At 43.3% G+C, this 11,098-nt stretch overlaps 1 pseudogene; it reads left to right on the top strand.

Moving 5' to 3' along the window:
• The first annotated feature begins 8,106 nt into the window (after positions 1–8,106).
• On the top strand, positions 8,107–8,201 carry LOC118642960 (annotated as a pseudogene).
• Positions 8,202–11,098: the final 2,897 nt, after the last annotated feature.

An 11,098-nucleotide genomic window follows, 5' to 3' on the forward strand; every position in this document is an offset into this window, starting at 1 on the left:
GAATCAAACTGGCAACCTCTTGGTGCATGAGTCAATGCTCAACCATTGAGCTACACTGGCCAGGCACATTGAGCATTTTTTCATATGTCTACTGGCCATCTGTATGTCCTCTTTGGAAAAGTGTCTGCTCAGGTCCTTTGCCCATTTAATTGGATTATGTGTCTTCCTGGTGTTGAGTTGTATGAGTTCTTTGTATATACTGGAAATTAATCCCTTATCAGATGTATCATTGGCAAATATGTTCTGCCATTCAGTGGGTTCCTTTTTCATTTTGTTGGTGGTTTCTTTTGCTGTGCAGAAGTTTTTTAATTTAATGGAGTCCCATTTGTTTATTTTTTCCTTTGTTTCTCTTGCCCTAGGAGATGTATCAGTGAAAATATTGCTACGTGAGATATCTAAGATTTTACTGCCTATGTTTTCTTGTAGGATTTTTTTTTTTAAATCCTCACCCAAGGATATTTTTCCATCTTTGTTCAGATAGAGTGAGAGGGAGAAAGAGAGAAACATCGATGTGAGTGGGACACATCAACTGGTTGCCTCCCACAGGACCCCAGCCAGGGCCAGGGATAAACCACAACCGAGGTACGTGCCCTTGACCAGAGTCGAACCCGTGACTCATTGATCTGCAGGCCAACACTCCAGCCGCTGAGCCAAACCAATCAGGGCTCCTTGTAGGATTTTTATGGTTTCGCAACTTACATTTAAGTCTTTTATACATTTTTCCTGCCCAGTGTGGTTCAGTGGATTGAGCATTGTCCCGTGAGCTGAGAGGTCCTGATTTGATTCCTGGTCAGAGCACATGCCCAGGTTGCAGGTTGCAGATTGTGGGCTCGATCCCCTGTGTGGGGGTGTGCAGGAGGCAGCCAATTATTATTTCTCTCTCACATTGATCAATAAAAACATTTTTTTATTTTTTTAACATGTTTTTATCTGTTTTATTACACGGAAGGGAATGGTTTTGTTTGTTTTTTTATCCTCACCCGAGGACATTTTTCCATTTTTTGTTCAAATAGAGTGGGAGGAAGAGAGAGAGAGAGAAACATCTATGTGAAAGGGACACATCGAGTGGCTGCCTCCTGCACGACACAACCAGGGCTGGGGACAAACTGCAACCGCAGTACATGCCCTTAGCAGGAACCAAACCTGGGTCTCTCTGGACCGCAGACTGACGCTCTTACCACTGAGCAAAACCAGCCAGGGCAATAAAAACATTTTTTAAAAAGTGATTTAGCCAGACAGTGTGGCTCAGTGGTTGAGCCATAAGAAAGAGGTCGCCAGTTCAATTCCCAGTTAGGGACCATGCCCAAATTGTGGGTTCAATCTCCAGTGGGGGGCAGCCAATCTCCAGGAGGTAGCCAATCAGTGTTCTCTCTAATGGATGTCTCTCTCTCTCCTCCCTTCTTCTCTCTCTAAAATCAATAAAGTAGGGAGGAGGGTGTCAATGGGGAAAAACATCTGTAATAAAAATAAAATAAATAATAATAAGAAATAAAATCAATGAAATAAAAAATATTTTAAAAATCGAATTAAGTCTTTTATCCATTTTGAGTTTATTTTTGTATATGGTGTAAGTTGGTGGTCTAGTTTCTTTTTTTTTTGCATGTACCTGTCCAGTTTTCTCAACACCATTTATTGAAGAGACTGTCTTTACTTCATTGTGTTCTCTTGCCTCCTCTCTTGTTGCTGACAAAACCCTTCTGAGTTTACTCTATCCAGTCTTCCAGTGCCTAACTCTCAGCAAGCCCCAAGTAGCCGACTTTCTCCCAATTCCCGGAATTCCCCACTGTCAGAAGTGTATTTTTTTCTCTTCTGTGCATCAGAATCCCACATCCTTCCTAATGCCTTTTCCTGATTGTTCCAGCCCACATAGGCTTTCACTGAATTCTCATTTTTTTCATCATAAACTTAGCAAAATTTGTTGTTCAATGTGTTTTCTCTCCCAACATTTAGATAAACAGTAATAAAGGGCGGAGATTAAAATGTGTAGTTTCTAGGATTCTATACCAGAGCATCTACTGCTCAAAGTTAACTGTGACTGCTTAGCTACAGGAATGTAGAAATAACATTGTCCACAGAAGTATAGCACATTTCCCCATGCAGATCTCCACTGGGTATTTTTTCTGTTTGTTTGTTTGTTTTGTTTTTTAAATTTTTTTCTTTATTGATTTTTTATTTATTTATTTATTTATTTTTTATCCTCACCAGAGGATATTTTTCCATTTTTTGTACAGATAGAGTGGGAGGGAGAGAGAGGAAGGAGAGAGAGAGAAACATCGACGTGAAAGGACACATCGAGTGGCTGCCACCCGCACGACCAACCAGGGCCGGGGACAAACTGCAACCGAAGTACGTGCCCTTAGCGGGAACCGAACCCGGGTCTCTCCGGACCGCAGGCCGATGCTCTAACCGCTGAGCCAAACTGGCCAGGGTCCTTTATTGATTTTTAGAGAGAGAGAGGGAGAGAGAGAAAAAAACATTGATGAGACCCGGCCTGTTTGGCTCAGCAGTTAGAGCCTCGGCCTGAGGTCCAGAGAGGTCCAGGTTCGGTTCCTGCTAAGAGCACGTACCTTGGTTGCAGTTTGTTCCCAGCCCTGGTTGGGTCCTGAGGGTGGCAACCACTCGATGTGTCCATTTCACATCGATGTTTCTCTCTCCCTCCCTCCCACTCTATCTGAACAAAATATCTAAAAAAAAAATGTCCTTGGGTGAGGAGTAAAAAAAAAGAAACATTGATGAGAGAGAACATCAACTGGCTGCCTCCTGCATGCACCCCTCTAGGAATCGGGCCCACAACCTGGGCATGTGCCCTGACCGGCAGTCGAACTGGCAACCTCCTGGTTCATGTATCGACACTCAACTACTAAGCCACACTGGCCTGGCTCCACTGGGTAGTTTTATGACATGAACTCAACGAGCAGGTCTGTTTTTGTGGTCTGTGTCATGTGGAGCTGTGCCCTGCCATCTACCCATGATTCACTGATTCAGACATAAACCCTTGCTTAGACAGTTCCAGCTTCTGGCTGGTCTTTTCCTGACTATCCTATTGGTTCCTCAAACTCAACACATCCCCAAAACACAGTTTTTTGATTTTGTTTTTTTATCCTCACCTGAGGACATTTTTCCATTTTTGTTCAGATAGAGTGGGAGGGAGAGAGAGGAAGGAGAGAGAGAGAAACATCGACGTGAAAGGACACATCGAGTGGCTGCCACCCGCACGACCAACCAGGGCCGGGGACAAACTGCAACCGAAGTACATGCCCTTAGCGGGAACCGAACCCGGGTCTCTCCGGACCGCAGGCCGATGCTCTAACCGCTGAGCCAAACTGGCCAGGGTCCTTTATTGATTTTTAGAGAGAGAGAGGGAGAGAGAGAAAAAAACATTGATGAGACCTGGCCTGTTTGGCTCAGCAGTTAGAGCGTCGGCCTGAGGTCCAGAGAGGTCCAGGTTCGGTTCCTGCTAAGAGCACGTACCTTGGTTGCAGTTTGTTCCCAGCCCTGGTTGGGTCCTGAGGGTGGCAACCACTCGATGTGTCCATTTCACATCGATGTTTCTCTCTCCCTCCCTCCCACTCTATCTGAACAAAATATCTAAAAAAAAAATGTCCTTGGGTGAGGAGTAAAAAAAAAGAAACATTGATGAGAGAGAACATCAACTGGCTGCCTCCTGCATGCACCCCTGTAGGAATCGGGCCCACAACCTGGGCATGTGCCCTGACCGGCAGTCGAACTGGCAACCTCCTGGTTCATGTATCGACACTCAACTACTAAGCCACACTGGCCTGGCTCCACTGGGTAGTTTTATGACATGAACTCAACGAGCAGGTCTGTTTTTGTGGTCTGTGTCATGTGGAGCTGTGCCCTGCCATCTACCCATGATTCACTGATTCATTCATTGCTTAGACAGTTCCAGCTTCTGGCTGGTCTTTTCCTGACTATCCTATTGGTTCCTCAAACTCAACACATCCCCAAAACACAGTTTTTTTATTTTGTTTTTTTATCCTCACCTGAGGACATTTTTCCATTTTTGTTCAGATAGAGTGGGAGGGAGAGAGAGGAAGAGAGAGAAACATTTATGTGAAAGGTACACATCGAGTGGCTGCCTCCCACACAACCCCAACAAGGGCCAGGGACGAACTGCAACCGAGGTATGTGCCCTTGGCCAAAATCGAACTCGCGACTCATTAGTCTGTGGGCTGATGCTCTAACCAGTGAACAACCGGCCAGGGCCCAAAAACAGTTTCCTTTTTTTTAAATTTATTGATATGAGAGAAATATTTATTTGTTGTTCCACTTACTTATGTATTCATTGGTTGATTTTTTTTTCTTTATTGATTTTAGAGAGAGAGGAAGAGAGAGAAACATTGATGAGGTAGAACATCGATTGGCCACCTCCTGCATGGCCCCCACTGGGAATTGGGCCCACAACCTAGCCATGTGCCTTGACCAGGAATCGAACTGGCAACCTCTTGGTGCATGGGTTGATGCTCAACCAGTGAGCCACACTGGCCAGGCCATTAATTGATTCTTTGTATATGCCCTGACCAGGGATGGAACCTGCAACCTTGGGATATAGGGATGACACTCTAAGCAACAGAGCTAAGGCCAAAATCAGTTTATCTTCCTTTCCTCAATCATTGGCTCTATCTGGATGTTTTCTATTTTAGTTTTGTTTGTTTGTTTAAATATGCTTTTATTGATTTTAGAGAGAGAAGAAGGGAGAGGGAGAGAGAAAGGGAAACATCAATCAGTTGCTTCCCATAAGCACCTCGACCAGGAATCGAACCACCAACCTGGGTATGTGTCCGGACCGGGAATGGAACTGGGGATCTTTCAATGCATGGGATGATGCTCAACCAACTGAGCCACACCAGCCGGGGCTGGGTGTTTTTTATTTCTATTAATGGCTTCACCTTCTTCACAACTTTGCAGGCTCAGTCTTGACCTCTTTTGAGCTCTACAGCCATAATGTCAACCAGATACAATAGTCCCCACAACCCTTATCCATGGGGTAAAGTTCCAAGACCCCCAGTGGATGCCTGAAACCACAGATAATACCGATCCCTATATATTTTCAGAGAAAACATTCTGAGAAATCCTAAATTAAATTACAGTCATCCCTTGCCACTGCGCACTTCAACTCTTGTGGGTTCACTCTATCGCGGTTTTTCAAATACTGTACTAAAAACCGCTATAGAGTGAAGCCATGAAAGTTGAAATGCAAAGTGGCGAGGGACAACTGTATAGTAAAGACTCCTACTTCACAGAAATTCATTAATCGTGGTAAAGTCTGAAACCGATTAACCGCCGTAAACGAGGGTTAACTATACCACAGACAGGGTAGGAGGAGGAGACAAGAGAGGTTAATCAGTTAACAGCTAAAGGACAAGACCAACAAAAGACTACTTGCATTTCTGAATGTATGTTAAAACTTTGAATTAATTTCCAAGTGGCTATTTCCACTGGATTATCTAAAGAGAATAGCTGAGTGTGACTACCAGGCAGTTCCACTTCTTGCTTACACTTGAACTTTCCTGACAGTTGCCCACAACCAATCCAAAGCAGCAAATATTTCTTACTTAAGGACTTCACTTTCTACTACCCCCTTTACTTACGGTCAATGTCAATTCTTTCAAAAGAATTTCATCTTTCTTTTCCAAACTATCTGTGTAGAAGAGCCAGTAGACCCCAGGATTGTGAATATGTTGTCTTCATCTAGCCCTGCGGCTAGTGGTTTAGAATTCATGCTCCAGGACCTGGTTCTTTTTCCGGCTAGCGTTTGATTCAATCCTCACCCAAGGACACTTTTTGTTTTTTATCCTCACCCGAGGACATTTTTGCATTTATCTTCAGATAGAGCAGGAGGGAGAGAAGGAGGAAGAGAGAGAGAGAAACATCAATGTGAGAGAGACACATCAACTGACTGCCACCCACACTACCCCAACCAGGGCCGGGGACAAACTGCAACCAAGGTACGTGCCCCTAGCAGGAACCAAACCCATGTCTCTCTGGTCCGCGGGCCGACACTGTTAACAGCTGAGCCAAACTGGCCAGGGCCCCCTTTTTTTTTCTGTATTGATTTTGAGAGAGAGAAGAAGGGAGAGGGAGAGATAGAAACATCCATGAAAGAGAACATCAATTGGCCGCCTCCTGCATATCCCCAACTGGTGATTGGGCTCACAACCTGGGCATGTGCCCTGACCGGGAATTGAACTGGCGCATGGGTTGATGCTCAACCACTGAGCTACACTGGCCGGGCTATATAAACCCTTTCTTTTAGAAAGGTTTTCAGCCATGAAAGTTTTTGTTTAACACAGCCTACATTTTTTCCCCCTATACATATATACTTTCTCTTTGGCATATCCAAATTGCCTGCATCACTACTCTTGTGCTTTGGGACTATTATTAAGTAAAATAAGTGTTAGTTGAACACAAGCACGTTTGACAGTAACAGAGAGGCTACTAAGCGACTAACAGGCATGTACAGTGTGGATGTGCTGAACAAAGGGATAATTCATGTCCTGAGCAAGACAGCAATTTCTGAAAGACGTGCAATTTAAAACTTACGAATTTATTTCTGGAATTTTTCATTTCATATTTTCAGGCCATGGTTGACCTTGGGTAACTGAGTAAAGCAAAACCAGAATAAAAACAATTCCATCTGCCCTGGCTGGTTTGGCTCAGCAGTTGGAGCATCAGCCCGCGGACCAGAGTCCTGGGTTCGATTCCAGCCAAGGGCATGTACCTTGATTGCAGTTTGTCCCTGGCGCCAGTTGGGGTCATGCAGGTGGGAGCCAATTGATGTGTCTCTTTCACATCCATGTTTCTCTCTCTCTCTCCACCCCGCTTCCACTCTGTCTGAAGATAGTAAAAATATCCTCGTGTGAGGATTAAAAAAAAACCAATTCCAATTGCCTAAGATCTTGAACTATCTATCCCCTTCCTGCCCTCCCCACAGCATCCTACTTCAGCCTTTATTATTTCTGGCCAAAACTACTACTATGACTTCCTTCTTTTAAAATGTTTTAAATTATATTAGAAGTATGTATTTTTCATGGTAAAATGTACTTAGTTCCAAGTTCCAAAAAGGAAACATATAAACAGTTAAAACACAAAATAAGCCCAGCTGGTGTGGCTCAGTGGATTAAGTGTCGTCCCATGGACTGAGAGGACTTGGTTCGATTCCTGGTCAAGGGCACATGCCTGGGTTGCGGGCTCAATCCCCAGTAGGGGGTGTGCAAAAGGCAGTGGAGGGATGTTTCTCTCATACATCAATGTTTCTATTTATTTCTCCCTTCCTCTCTAAAAAAATCAATTAAAAAAAAAAACATAAAACAAAAAAACAAATAGTTCTACAAAAAGTAATTTGGCAGCACTATCCCCATCTACTTTCTGCTCCCCCAGGGCAGCCATTTTCAATTTGTGAAGCTGTTTCCTCTGGTATTTACCTCCATATTTCTAAATAACATATTCTTTAATTTTTCAATTTTAATATTAGCTACTTTCTTCAGTGGAAGATGAGGACTTAGCTCTCTTCTTCCCCCAGAAACACTACATACATATACAAGAATATTTCCAAAATAATATTGCAATTGCTTAAATCAAAGTTGTGTATAACTGCTCTGGCCGGTGTGATTCAGTGGTTAAAGCGTCAGCCTGAGGACCCAAGTGTCTCATGTTCAATTCCTGGTAAAGGGCACGTACCTGGGTTACAGGTTTGATGCCTGGCCCTGGTTGGGGCACGTGCAGGAGGCAACCAATCGATGTGTCTCTCTCACATCAATGTTTCTCTGTCCCCCTCCCTCCCTTCCTCTATAAAAGCAGTGGGAAAAAAATATTGAGTGAGGTGCTCGCTTCGGCAGCATATATACTAAAACTTGAACTGCCCTGGCCGGTTTGGCTCAGCGGTTAGAGCGTCGGCCTGCGGTACAGAGAGACCCGGGTTCGGTTCCCGCTAAGGGCATGTATCTCGGTTGCAGTTTGTCCCCGGCCCTGGTTGGGTCGTGCGGGTGGCAGCCACTCGATGTGTCGCTTTCACGTTGATGTTTCTCTCTCTCTCTCTTCCTCTCTCTCCCTCCCGCTCTGTCTGAACAAAAAATGCAAAAATGTCCTCGGGTGAGGATAAAACTTGAACGATACAGAGAAGATTAGCATGGCCCCTGCACAAGGACGACACGCAAATTCATGAAGCATTCCATATTTTTTGGACATGGACAACAAAGCTGGGGACAGGGCATGGAGGGAGGGAGAGGGGGGTATCTGTGGGGGGGGGACACATCTGTAACAAAAATAAATTAATTAAAGAAAAAACAAGAGAGAAAAAAATATTGAGTGAGGCCCAACAGGTGTGGCTCAGTAGATTGAGCATTGTCCCATGGACTGAGGTCTGGGTTTGATCCCCAGTAGGGGGCATGCAGGAGGCAGCCAATCAATGTTTCTCCCTGACATCAATGTTTCTATCTCTATCTCCCTTCCTCTCTCTCTGAAAAATCAAAACATATTTTGAAAAAAAATCAAGTGAGGATTAAAAAATTGTTTTAATTGTGTATATCTTATGATTATGTATTATTCGCAGAAGATCCACATGGTGAACTGATTACATTTCCTTTCTTCTTTTGTTTTCCCTGGTTTGCTTCAGTCTATTTTTACTTTGTTTTCTGTGTACCTATACCTGCTCGCTGTATCCCCAAATTATTTCTCCTTTCAATATGTGCATACATATTAGGTGCGCAATGTCCTTCCAATTTGTCTCTCCTCCTTCCTCTTTCCTCTCCAGGGTGTCTTGCACACTATGTCACTCTCCCGTTCTTGGCTTCCAATGGTTGACTCCCTAAAGCCAACAGAGTAAAAAAAATGTATCTGGCCTAACCTTTAAGACCCTCCACAATTTGTCCTCAGTCTTTCTACTACATCCCTCAAACTCTTTACTCAGCAAAGCCATGTTTACCTGAGTTTCTAAATACCATTTCCCACTAAAAGGATTCAGGGCTTCTTGAAAAATGACTGGGATAGCAAAGTTCAACATGAGTCAGAATATCTTGTTGTGACTGAAAGTTCGGAACTATTCAAATAATGATGAGAACATGTCAAAAGGACACAGGAGTCACAAAATGGCTGAATCTGGGATAATTTGAACATTAAAAAAAATGACAGTAGCCCTGGTCTGTTTGGCTCAGCGGTCAGAGTGTCGGCCCATGGACCAATGAATCGCGGGTTCGATTCTGACCAAGAGCATGTACCTCAGTTGTGGTTCATCCCTGGCCCTGGTTGGGGTCGTGCGGGAGGCAACCACTCGATTTGTCTCTTTCACGTCGATGTTTCTTTCTCTCTCTCTTTCTCTCTCTCCCTACCACTCTATCTGAACAAAAATGGAAAAATGTCCTCAGGTGAGGATTAAAAAAAAAAAAAGACAGTAATGAATTTAATATAACACACACTGACTATAAAGGAAATTCACAGCCTGTACTAATACTCAGAAAAAAGAAAAAGTAAAAGAGAAGGTAAATCTATTATTCAGAAAGCTGTCAGTGAGTGAGTGTGAAAAGAATGATAGATTTACAAAAATTACCTTTTTGTAGCCTTCAATGAGGTAATTGATTCAGAAACAGATCAATGGATGCTAAAATCAGTGGGCGAAAAGTTGCTCCGGAACCATCTAAAATTATCCCCTCCTACAGGTTACTTATGTAAAAGCATCCTAAAGGTGGAAAAGCCTTGCAGATACCACCTTAGCCAACTGATCAAACTCAACATCACCAATAATGGGACAATTTGACAAAAGTACCTCTTGCCATAAGGCAATGAGAAGTAAACATAACTAAAATCATTTAACCTGAAATCCTTAAAAGACAGACAAATCCAGGTTGTGAAGCACCCTACAAATAACTGCCTGGACCTTTTCAAAAATATGGCTGACATGACAGACACTTGTCCACTCACCTCCCAGAAAATGTTCTAAAAGACCAGAGACATGAGAATTAAATGCTATGTGTGGCCCCAGATTAGGTCCTAGATCTTGGGGAAATGTGGGAAACTACTGTAAAGTACATCATGTGGACAGTTTTGGAAATTTGAGTGTGTTGACTAGATAATATTATATCCTTACATTTCTTGGGTATGATAGCAATACTCTGGTCATGTTAGGAAATGTCCTTATTCTTAGTTGCTACAAGCGCAAATATTTAGGGCTAAAATGTCAGAATGACAACCACTTTTCAAGTTAATTCAGAAAAAAATGTATTGAGATATAGAGCAAATACAGCAAAATGTTAATATATTGATTGAATTTGTAGTTGTCAGGGCCTCAGGGAAGGGGCAAATAGGAAGTAACTGCTAAATAACTATGGGGTTTCTGTTTGAGGTAATGAAAAGTTTGGAGGTAGAGAGCAGTGATTGCACAATATTGTGTATATACTTAGTATCACTAAACTGTACATTTTTTTGTTTGTTTTTTTCAGATAGAGTAGGAGGAAGAAAAGGAGAGAGAGAGAAACATCAATGTGAGAGGACACATTGACCTGCTGCCTCCCACATGACCCCGACCAGGATCTGGGACAAACTGCAACTGAGGTACGTGCCCTTGGCCAGAATTGAACCTGCGACTCACTGGTCCACGGGCCAACGCTCTACCACTGAGCCAAACCGTCCAGGGCTGAACCATATACTTTAAAATGGTTAAAATGATGAATTTTAGCCCAGCTGTTATCACTCAGGGGATTGTTGACCCATGGACTGTGGTCTCGGTTCAATTCCAGGTCAGGGCACATGCCCAGGTTGCAGGCTCGATCCCCAGTAGGGGAAGTGCAGGAGGCAGCCAATCGATGTATGTCTCTCACATTAATGTTTCTCTCTCTCTCTCTCCCTTCCTCTCTCTCTAAAAAAAAAATCAATAAAAAACATATTTTAAAAAATTATAAATTTTATGTTATATGTATTTTCTTTTCTCTTAATTTTTTTTTTCTTTATTGATTTTAGAGAGGGAGAGAGAGAGAGAAACATCGACGAGAGTGAACATTGATTGGCCACCTCCTGCACACCCCCCACTGGGGATTTGGCCCACAACCTGGGCATGTACCCTGACCGGGAACCGAACTGGCGACCT

This window comes from Molossus molossus, unplaced genomic scaffold (genome assembly GCF_014108415.1).
Source record: "Molossus molossus isolate mMolMol1 unplaced genomic scaffold, mMolMol1.p scaffold_m16_p_3, whole genome shotgun sequence".
Classification (NCBI taxonomy): Eukaryota; Metazoa; Chordata; class Mammalia; order Chiroptera; family Molossidae; genus Molossus; species Molossus molossus.